The sequence below is a fragment of the Heptranchias perlo genome, chromosome 37 (genome assembly GCF_035084215.1).
Source record: "Heptranchias perlo isolate sHepPer1 chromosome 37, sHepPer1.hap1, whole genome shotgun sequence".
Taxonomy (NCBI): Eukaryota; Metazoa; Chordata; class Chondrichthyes; order Hexanchiformes; family Hexanchidae; genus Heptranchias; species Heptranchias perlo.
In genome coordinates this window covers 260287-272666 of record NC_090361.1, presented here as the reverse complement: position 1 = coordinate 272666, position 12380 = coordinate 260287, and positions in this window count along the sequence as shown.

Here is a 12380-nt window from a genome sequence, read left to right as displayed (position 1 = left end):
TACAGTTACCCCCTGCCCTAGCCCTGAACTCACATCTTTCTGTGGTTTCTTTCTTATCTCCCTCATGCCCTCTTCCAAGCTCATCTTGACATTGCTGCAAGAAAAATAGGGTGGTAATAGTAGGGGACTTTAACTTTCCCAACATTGACTGGGACAGCCATAGCATTAGGGGCTTGGATGGAGAGAAATTTGTTGAGTGTATTCAGGAGGAATTTCTCATTCAGTATGTGGATGGCCCGACCAGAGAGGGGGCAAAACTTGACCTCCTCTTGGGAAATAAGGAAGGGCAGGTGACAGAAGTGTTAGTGAGGGATCACTTTGGGACCAGTGATCATAATTCCATTAGTTTTAGGATAGCTATGGAGAATGATAGATCTGGCCCAGAAGTTAAAATTCTAAATTGGGGAAAGGCCAATTTTGATGGTATTAGACAGGAACTTTCAGAAGTTGATTGGGAGAGTCTGTTGGCAGGCAAAGGGACGTCTGGTAAGTGGGAGGCTTTCAAAAGTGTGTTAACTAGGGTTCAGGGTAAGCACATTCCTTATAAAGTGAAGGGCAAGGCTGGTAGAAGTAGGGAACCTTGGATGACTCGGGAGATTGAGGCCCTAGTCAGAAAGAAGAAGGAGGCATATGACATGCATAGGCAGCTGGGATCAAGTGGATCCCTTGAAGAGAATAGAGATTGCCGGAGTAGAGTTAAGAGAGAAATCAGGAGGGCAAAAAGGGGATATGAGATTGCTTTGGCAGATAAGGCAAAGGTGAATCCAAAGAGCTTCTACAAATACATAAAGGGCAAAAGAGTAACTAGGGAGAGAGTAGGGCCACTTAAGGATCAACAAGGTCATCAATGTGCGGAACCACAAGAGATGGGTGAGATCCTAAATGAATATTTCGCATCGGTATTTACAGTTGAGAAAGGCATGGATGTTAGGGAACTTGGGGAAATAAATAGTGATGTCTTGAGGAGTGTACATATTACAGAGAGGAGGTGCTGGAAGTCTTAACGCGCATCAAGGTAGATAAATCTCCGGGACCTGATGAAATGTATCCCAGGACGTTATGGGAGGTTAGGGAGGAAATTGCGGGTCCCCTAGCAGAGATATTTGAATCATCGACAGCTACAGGTGAGGTGCCTGAAGATTGGAGGGTAGCAAATATTGTGCCTTTGTTTAAGAAGGGCGGCAGGGAAAAGCCTGGGAACTACAGACCGGTGAGCCTGACATCTGTAGTGGGTAAGTTGTTAGAGGGTATTCTGAGAGACAGGATCTACGGGCATTTGGAGAGGCAGGGACTAATTAGGAACAGTCAGCATGGTTTTGTGAGAGGAAAATCATGTCTCACAAATTTGATTGAGTTTTTTGAAGGGGTAACCAAGAAGATAGATGAGGGCTGTGCAGTAGACGTGGTCTACATGGACTTCAGCAAAGCATTTGACAAGGTACCGCATGGTAGGTTGTTACATAAGGTTAAGTCTCACGGGATCCAAGGTGAGGTAGCCAATTGGATACAAAATTTGATTGACGGCAGAAGACAGAGGGTGGTTGTAGAGGGTTGTTTTTCAAACTGGAGGCCTGTGACCAGCGGTGTGCCTCAGGGATCGGTGCTGGGTCCGCTGTTATTTGTTATTTATATTAATGATTTGGATGAGAATTTAGGAGGCATGGTTAGTAAGTTTGCAGATGACACCAAGATTGGTGGCATTGTGGACAGTGAAGAAGGTTATCTGGGATTGCAACGGGATCTTGATAAATTGGGCCAGTGGGCCGATGAATGGCAGATGGAGTTTAATTTAGATAAATGTGAGGTGATGCATTTTGGTAGATCAAATCAGGCCAGAACCTACTCCGTTAATGGTAGGGCGTTGGGGAGAGTTATAGAACAAAGAGATCAAGGAGTACAGGTTCATAGCTCCTTGAAAGTGGAGTCACAGGTGGATAGGGTGGTGAAGAAGGCATTCAGCATGCTTGGTTTCATTGGTCAGAACATTGAATACAGGAGTTGGGATGTCTTGTTGAAGTTGTACAAGACATTAGTTAGGCCACACTTGGAATACTGTGTACAGTTCTGGTCACCCTATTATAGAAAGGATATTATTAAACTAGAAAGAGTGCAGAAAAGATTTACTAGGATGCTACCGGGACTTGATGGTTTGACCTATAGGGAGAGGTTGGATAGGCTGAGACTTTTTTCCCTGGAGAGTAGGAGGTTAAGGGGTGATCTTATAGAAGTCTATAAAATAATGAGGGGCATAGATAAGGTAGATAGTCAAAATCTTTTCCCAAAGGTAGGGGAGTCTATAACGAGGGGGCATAGATTTAAGGTGAGAGGGGAGAGATACAAAAGGGTCCAGAGGGGCAATTGTTTCACTCAAAGGGTGGTGAGTGTCTGGAACGAGCTGCCAGAGGCAGTAGTAGAGGCGGGTACAATTTTGTCTTTTAAAAAGCATTTGGACAGTTACATGGGGAAGATGGGTATCGAGGGATATGGGCCAAGTGCAGGCAATTGGGACTAGCTTAGTGGTATAAACTGGGCGACATGGACATGTTGGGCCGAAGGGCCTGTTTCCATGTTGTAAACTTCTATGATTATATTCTGTGATTCCCACCTCCTGCTCCCTCGACCCCATTCCCACTAAACTGCTGACCACCCAACTTCCCTTCCTGGTCCCAATGTTAGCTGATATTGTTAATGGTTCCCTCTCCTCAGGTACTGTCCTCCTCCCCTTCAAATCTGCCATCATCACCACTCTCCTCAAAAAACTCACCCTTGACCCCTCTGTCCTTGCAAACTACCATCCCATCTTCAACTTCCCTCTCCTCTCCAAAGTCCTTGAACATGTTGTTGCCTCCCAAATCCGTGCCCATCTTTCCTTTCCCGCAACCATGTTTGAATCCCTGCAATCAGGTTTCCGCCCCTGGCACAGAACTGAAATGACCCTTATCAAAGTGACAAATGACATCCTATGTGACTGTGATTGTGGTAAACGATCCCTCCTCATCCTTCTGGACCTTTCTGCAGCCTTTGACACGGTTGACCACACCATCCTCCTCCAACCTCTCTCCTCAGTCGTCCAGCTGGGTGGGACTGCGCTCACCTGGTTCCGTTCTTATCTGTCCAGTCGTAACCAGAGAATCACCTGCAATGGCTTCTCTTCCTGCTCCCGCACTGTTACCTCTGGAGTCCCCCAAGGATCGATTCTTGGCCCCCTCCTATTTCTCATCTACATGCTGCCCCTTAGTGACATCATCCGAAAACACAACATCAGATTCCACATGTACGCTGACGACACCCAGCTCTACCTCACAACCACCTCCCTCGACCCCTCCACTGTCTCTCATTTGTCACATGGTTTGTCCAACATCCAGTACTGGATGAGCAAAATTTTGGGAAAACCAAAGCCTTTGTCTTTGGTCCCCACCGCAAACTCCGTTCTCTAGCCACCGACTTCATCCCTCTCCCTGGCCACTGTATGAGGCAGAACTTCGGCACAACCTTGGCTTCCTATCTGACCCTGAGATGAGCTTCCGACCATATTTCTGCTCCATCATCAAGACTGCATACTTCCACCTCCGTAACATCGCCTGTCTACGCCCCCTTCCTCAGCTCATCTGCTGCTGTAACCCTCATCCATGCCTTAGTTACCTCTAGACTGGACTATTCCAATGTTCTCCTGGCTGGCCTCCCATCTTCTACCCTCCATAAACTTGAGCTCATCCAAAACTCACACCAAATCCCTTTCTCCCATCATCCCTGTGCTCGCTGACCTACATTGGCTTCCGGTCCGGGAACACCTTAATTTTAAAATTCTCATCCTTGTTTTCAAATCCCTCCATGGCCCTCCCCATCTCTGCAACCTCCTCCAGCCCTACAACCCTCCGAGATCTCTGATCAAGAACCCTCCAATTCTTGACTCTTGTGCATCCCCGATTTTAATTGCTCCACAATTGGCAGCTGTGCCTTCAGCTGCCTCGGCCCTAAGCTCTGGAATTCCCTCCCTAAACCTCTCCGCCTCTATACCTCTCGCTCCTCCTTTAAGATGCTCCTTAAAACCTACCTCTTTGACCAAGTCTGTCCTAATACCTCCTTATGTGGCTCGGTGTGAAATTTTGTTTGATAATTGCACCTGTGAAGCGCCTTGAGATGTTTTACCACGTTAAAGGCGCTATATAAATGCAAGTTGTTGTTGTTGTAACCTGATTGAGTTCTTTGATGAAGTATCAGAGAGGGTTGATGAAGGTAGTACAGTAGATGTATCTATGGACTTTCAAAAGGCATTTGATAAAGTACCACATAACAGACTTATTCGGAAAATAGAAGCACATGGGATTAAAGGGACGGTGATAACTTGGGTACGTTATTGGCTAAAGGATAGGAGGCAGGGAATAGTGGTGAAGGGATGTTTTTCTGACGGGAGAGAAGTATGCAATGGGGTCCCCTAGGGATCGGTATTAGGACTATTGCTTTTCTTGTTACATATAAATAATGCGGATTTGGGTATAGGGAGTACAGTTTCGAAGTTTGCGGATGATACAAAACTTGGCAATGTAGTAAATAGTGAGGAGGACAGTAACAGACTTCAGGTGGACATAGACAGGCTGATGAAATAGGCAGATACATGGCAGAAGTGGACAAGTATGAAGTGATGCACTTTGGGAGGAACAATATGGAGAGGCAGTATAATCTAAATAGTTCTATTTTGAGGGAGCAGAAGGACCTGGGGGTGCATATTCACAAATCTTTGAAGGTGGCAGGGCAAGTTGATAAGTTGGTTAAGAAAGCATATGGGATACTTGGCTTTGTAAATAGGGGCATTGAATACAAAAACAAGGACGTCATGCTAAACCTTTACAAATCACTGGTTGGGCCTCAGCTGGAGTATTGTGTACAATTCTGGGAACCACACTTTAGGAAGGATGTTAAGACCTTGGAGAGGGTACAGAGGAGGTTTACTCGGATGATACCAGGGATGAGGGACTTCAGTTATGTGGAGTGATTAAGGAGAACAATCCCAGCTTCTCCAGAGCAGATAAGGTTAAGGGGAGACCTGATGGGCATATTCAAAATAATGAGGGGTTTTGACAGAGCAAATAAAGAGAAACGGTTTCCTCTGGCAAGTGCATCAGTAACCAGAGGTCATAGATTTAAGATAATTGGCAAAAGAACTACAGGGGAAATGAGGAGAAATTTTTATACGCAGAGGGTTGATATGATCTGGAACACACTACCTGAAAGGGTGGTGGAAGCAGATTCCATATGAACTTTCAAAAAGCAATTGGATATGAACTTGAAGAAGACTAATTTGCAGGGTTATGGGGGAAAAGCTGGGGTGTGGGACTAAATTGCTCAGCTCTCTCAAAGAGCCAGCACAGGTACAATGGGCCAAATGGCCTCCTTCTGTGCTGTAAGATTCTACGAAGCTAACTGGGATGAATTCCAGCCCTCAGTGACAGGTCAATCCCTGGCTCAAGTTCCATTAGTGAATCAAGTTAATCATCAACAGAGGCCTGAAGGACTGTGGCCCTGCTGGCAACCCGGGATTGCCGAGTCTGCTACAAGGATTGGTTTGGTTCCGAACTTCCATCACCAGGCGTGTCATCTTGAAAAGATTTATTAAGAAGGTACCAGGGATGAGAGGCTTCAGTTAGGTGAGGTGAGTGTGACTGCCTTTGACATCAAGGCAGCATTTGACCGAGTGTGGCACCAAGGAGCCCTAGTAAAATTGAAATCAATGGGAATCAGGGGGAAAACTCTCCAGTGGCTGGAGTCATACCTAGCACAAAGGAAGATAGTAGTGGTTGTTGGAGGCCAATTATCTCAGCCCCAGGGCATTGCTGCAGGAATTCCTCAGGGCAGTGTCCTAGGCCCAACCATCTTCAGCTGCTTCATTAATGACCTTCCCTCCATCATAAGGTCAGAAATGGGGATGTTCGCTGATGATTTCACAGTGTTCAGTTCCATTCGCAACCCCTCAAATAGTGAAGCAGTCTGAGCCCGCATGCAGCAAGACCTGGACAACATCCAGGCTTGGGCTGATAAGTGGCAAGTAACATTTGTGCCAGACAAGTGCCAGGCAATGACCATCTCCAACAAGAGAGAGTCTAACCACCTCCCCTTGACATTCAACGGCATTACCATCGCCGAATCCCCCACCATCAACATTCTGGGGGTCACCATTGACCAGAAACTTAACTGGACCACATAAATACTGTGGCTGCAAGAGCAGGTCAGAAGCTGGGTATTCTGTGGCGAGTGACTCACCTCCTGACTCCCCAAAGCCTTTCCACCATCTACAAGGCACAAGTCAGGAGTGTAATGGAATACTCTCCACTTGCCTGGATGAGTGCAGCTCCAACAACACTCAAGAAGCTCGACACCATCCAGGACAAAGCAGCCCGCTTGATTGACACTCGATCCTCCACCTTAAACATTCATTCCCTTCACCACCAGCACACTGTGGCTGCAGTGTGTACCATCTACAAGATGCACTGCACCAACTCACCAAGGCTTCTTCGACAGCACCTCCCAAACCCGCGACCTCTACCACCTAGAAGGACAAGAGCAGCAGGTACATGGGAACAACACCATCTGCATGTTCCCCCCCAAGTCACACACCATCCTGACTTGGAAATATATCGCCGTTCCTTCATCGTCGCTGGGTCAAAATCCTGGAACTCCCTTCCTAACAGCACTGTGGGAGAACCTTCACCACACGGACTGCCACAGTTCAGGAAGGCGGCTCACCACCACCTTCTCAAGGGCAATTAGGGATGGGCAATAAATGCCGGCCTCGCCAGCGACGCCCACATCCCATGAATAAACAAAAAAAAGGCTTCAGTTATGAGGAGAGACTAGAGGAACTGGGGCTCTTTTCATTAGAACAGAGAAGGTTAAAGAGAGATCTGAGAGGGTATTCAAAATTATACAGGATTTGGATAAGGTAAGTAGGGAAATCCTATTTCCATAGGTCAGAGTTGGTAACTAGAGGGCATAAATCTAAGATCATCGTTCAAAGATTGAAGGGAGACATTAGGAGAGATGTTTTTATGCAGAGGGTTAGAAACTGGATGCCCTACCAGAAACAGTGAAAACAAAAAGAAAAACTTGCATTTATACAGCACCTTTCACAATCTCAGGACGTCCCAAAGCACTTTACAGTCAATGAAATACTACCAAAGTGTAGTGCTGTTGTAATGTAGGAAACGCGGCAGCCAATTTGCGCACAGCAAGGTCCCACAAACAGCAATGTGATAATGACCTGATAATCTGTTTATTCAGTGACGTTGATTGAGGGAAAAATATTGGTCATGAGACTGGTGAGAACTCCCCAGCCCTTCTTCTAACAGTGCCATGGGATCTTTCACATCCACCTGAGTGAGCAGACGGGGTCTTGGTTTAACGACCCATCTGAAAGATAGCAGCTCCGACAGCACTCCCTCAGTACTGCGCTGGAGTGTCAGCCTAGATTGTGCGCTCAGGTCCCTAGAGTGGGACTTGAACCTACAACCTTCCAACTCAGATGAAAGAGTGCTACCAACTGAGCCACAGTGGTGGAAGCAGAATCAATAATAACTTTTAAAAGGGAAGTGGATAAATCGTTGAAAAATAAAAATTTAAAAGGATACGCGAAAGAGCAGGGAAGTGGGACTAATTGGATAGGTCACGATGGGCCAAATCTCCCCTGCCTCCCCACCCCACTTTGTGCTTCAAAATTCTGTGTTTCTATGCTGGGCAATGAAACACTGTATCTAGAGTCAAGATTAAAAACAGTAAGGGGTAATGCAGGACACCACCACGATTGAAAGAAGTAAAGGACTGATGGTTGTAAGAGGAAGGGAAGGTGGAAGAAGGTAAAGAGTTTCACAGTCTTGAGATCCTCAGAAAGAATGAACTAATTTTTTAAAAATTCATTCATGGGATGTGGGCGTCTCCGGCAAGGCCAGCATTTATTGCCCATCCCTAATGGCCCTTGAGAAGGTGGTGGTGAGCCACCTTCTTGAACTGCTGCAGTCCGTGTGGTGAAGGTTCTCCCACAGTGCTGTTAGGAAGGGAGTTCCAGGATTTTGACCCAGCGACGATGAAGGAACGGCAATATATTTCCAAGGTGTGTTACTTGGAGGGAAACGTGCAGGTGGTGTTGTTCCCATGGGCCTGCTGCCCTTGTCCTTCTAGAGGTAGAGGTCGCGGGTTCGGGAGGTGCTGTCGAAGAAGCCTTGGCGAGTTGCTGCAGTGCATCTTGTAGATGGTACACGCTGAAGCCACTGTGCGCCGGTGGTGAAGGGAGTGAATGTTTAGGGTGGTGGATGGGGTGCCAATCAAGCGGGCTGCTTTGTCCTGGATGGTGTCGAGCTTCTTGAGTGTTGTTGAAGCTGCACTCATCCAGGCAAGTGGAGAGTATTCCATCACACTCCTGACTTGTGCCTTGTAGATGGTGGGAAGGCTTTGGGGAGTCAGGAGGTGAGTCACTCGCCACAGAATACCCAGCCTCTGACCTGCTCTTGTAGCCACAGTATTTATGTGGCTGGTCCAGTTAAGTTTCTGGTCAATGGTGACCCCCAGGATGTTGATGGTGGGGGATTCGGCGATGGTAATGCCGTTGAATGTCAAGGGGAGGTGGTTAGACTCTCTCTTGTTGGAGATGGTCATTGCCTGTCACTTGTCTGGCACAAATGTTACTTGCCACTTATCAGCCCAAGCCTGGATGTTGTCCAGGTCTTGCTGCACGCGGGCTCGGACTGCTTCATTATTTGAGGGGTTGCGAATGGAACTGAACACTGTGCAATCATCAGCGAACATCCCTATTTCTGACCTTATGATGGAGGGAAGGTCATTGATGAAGCAGCTGAAGATGGTTGGGCCAAGGACACTTCCATGAGGAACTCCTGCAGCAATGCCCTGGGGCTGAGATGATTGGCTGGGGGGCAACATGACATTCCCCAGTGTCATTCTTAAATCGAGATTTTGATATTAGGATTCCATAAAGGACCAATATTAGAGCTATGGAGAGAAAAGTTGGTGCTGGGAATATCTTAGAATAGAATCATAAAAAGTTACAGCACAGAAGGAGGCCATTCGGCCCATCGTGTCTGTGCCGGCTGAAAAAGAGCTATCCAGCTTAATCCCACTTTCCAGCACTCTGTAGTCCTGTAGGTTACATCCAAGTACTTTTTAAAATGAGCTGAGGTTTTCTGCCTCTACCACCCTTTCAGGCAGTGAGTTCCAGACCCCCAGCACCCTCTGGTGAAAAAAATTCTCCTCAGCTCCCCTCTAATCCTTCTACCAATTACTTTAAATCTATGTCCCCTGGTCACTGACCTCTCTGCTAAGGGAAATAGATTCTCCCTATCCACTCTATCTAGGCCTCTCATAATTTTATACACCTCAATTAAATCTCCCCTCAGTCTCCTTTGTTACAAAGAAAACAATCCCAGCCTATCTAATCTTTTCTCATAGCTAAAATTCTCCAGCCCTGGCAACATACTCGTAAATCTCCTCTGTACCCTCTCCAGTGCAATCACATCTTTCCTGTAATGTGATGACCAGAACTGTACGCAGTACTCAAGCTGTGGCCTAACCAATGTTTTATAGGTTCTAGCATAACCTCCCTGCTCTTATATTCTATGCCTCAGCCAATAAAGGAAAGTATCCTGTATGCTTTTTTAACCACCTTATCTACCTGTACTGCTACCTTCAGGGATCTGTGGACATGCACTCCAAGGTCCCTTTGTTCCTGTTCAGTATCCTCATTTATTGTGTACTCCCTTGCCTTGTTTGCCCTCCCCAAATGCATTACCTCACACTTCTCTGGATTGAATTCCATTTGCTACTTTTCTGCCCACCTGACCAGTCCATCGATATCTTCCTGCAGTCTACAGCTTTCCTCCTCACTATCAACCACACAGCCAATTTTTGTATCATAGAAACATAGAAAATAGGAGCAAGAGTAGGCCATTCGGCCCTGCCCTACCATTCAAAATGATCATGGCTGATCGTCTAACTCAGTACCCTGTTCCCGCTTTTTCCCCATATACCTTGATCCCTTTAGCATTAAGAAATATATCTATCTCCTTCTTGAATACATCTAATGACTTGGCCTCCACTGCCTTCTGTGGTAGAGAATTCCACAGGTTCACCACCCTCTGAGTGAAGAAATTTCTCCTCATCTCGGTTCTAAATGGCATACCCCGTATCCTGAGATTGTGACCCCTGGTTCTGGACTCCCCAGCCATAGGGAACATCCTCCCTGCATCTAGTCTGTCTAGTCCTGTTATATGTTTCGATGAGATCACCTCTCATTCTTCTAAACTCTAATGAATATAGGCCTAGTCGACCCAATCTCTCCTCATACGTCAGTCCTGCCATCCCCGGAATCAGTCTGGTAAACCTTTGTTGTACTCCCTCCATGGCAAGGACATCCTTCCTCAGATAAGGAGACCAAAACTGCACACAATACTCCAGATGTGGTCTCATCAAGGCCCCGTAAAACTGCAGTGCAAACAAAAGTGCAATCATCTGCAAACTTCTTGATCAAGTCCCCCACATTCAAGTCCAAATCATTAATATATACCACAAAAAGCAAGGGACCCAGTACTGAGCCTTGCAGAACCCCACTGGAAACAGCCTTCTAGTTGCAAAAACAGCCGTCAACAATTACCCTTTGCTTCCTGCCACTGAGCAAATTTTGGATCCAACTTGCCACTTTCCCTTGGATCCCATGGGCTTTTACTTTTTTGACCAGCAAATTATTGGAATCAATTCTGAGGGACAGGATAAACTGTCACTTAGAAAGGCACGGACTGATCAAGGACAGTTAGCATGGATTTGTTAAGGGGAGGTCGTGTCTTACCAACTTGATTGAATTTTTCGAGGAGGTGACAAGGAGGATCGATGAGGGCAGCGCAATTGATGTAGTCTACATGGATTTTAGCAAGGCTTTTGACAAGGTCCCACATGGCAGATTGGTCAAAAAGGTAAAGGCCCATGGGAATGTGACAAATTGGATCCAAAATTGGCTCAGTAGCAGAAAGCAAAGGGTAATGTCGACGGGTGTTTTTGCGACTAGAAGGCTGTTGCTAGTGGGATGCCGCAGGGCTCGGTACTAGGTCCTTTGCTTTTTGTGGTCTACATTAACGATTTGGACTTAAACTTAGGGGGCATGATTAAGAAATTTGCGGATGACACAAAGATAGCCCATGTGGTTGATAGTGAGGAGGAAAGCTGTAGACTGCAGGAAGATATCAATGGACTGGTCAAATGGGCAGAAAAGTGGCAAATGGAGTTCAATCCGGAGAAGTGTGAGGTAATGCATTTGGGGAGAGCAAACAAGGCAAGGGAATACACAATAAATGGGAGGATACTAAGAGGTGTAGAGGAACAAAGGGACCTTGGAGTGCATGTCCACAGACCCCTGAAGGTAGCAGGACAGGTAGATAAGGTGGTTAAGAAGGCATATGGAATGCTTTCCTTTATTAGCCAAGGCATAGAATATAAAAGAAGGGATGTTATGGTGGAACTGTATAGAACACTAGTTAGGCCACAGCTTGAGTACGGCGCACAGTTCTGGTCACCACATTACAGGAAGGATGTAATTGCACTAGAGAGGGTGCAGAGGAGATTTACGAGGATGTTGCTGGAGAATTTTAGCTATGATGACAAATTGGATAGACTGGGGTTGTTTTCCTTGGAACAGAGGAGGCCGAGAGGTGATTTGATTGAGGTTAACAAAATTATGAGGGGCCTAGATAGAGTGGATAGGAAAGACCTATTTCCCTTAGTGGAGGGGTCATTAACCAGGGGGCATAGATTTAAAGTGATTGGTAGAAGGATTAGAGCGGAAATGAGGAAAAATGTTTTCACCCAGAGGGTGGTGGGGGTCTGGAACTCACTGCCTGAGAAGGTGGTAGAGGCAGAAACCCTCAACTCATTTAAAAAAAATACCTGGATGTGCACCTGAAGAGCCGTGACCTGCAGTCTACAGACCAAATGCAGGAAAGTGGGATTAGGCTGGGTGACTCGTTTCTCAGCTGGCATGGACATGATGGGCTGAATGGCCTCCTTCTGTGCCATAAATTTTCTATGATTCTATGCCATGTGGGACCTTGTCAAAAGCCTTGCTAAAATCCATGTACACTACATCAAACACATTACCCTCATCGACCCTCCTTGTTACCTCTTCAAAAAATTCAATCAAGTTGGTCAGACACGACCTTCCCGTAACAAATCCATGCTGACTGTCCTTGATTAACCTGTGCCTTTCTAAATGGCGATTTATGCTGTCCCTCAGAATTGATTCCAATAATTTGCCCACCACCGAGGTTGGACTGGCTGGCCTATAATTACTCGGTCTATCTTTTTCTCCCTTTTTAAACAATGGTACAACGTTA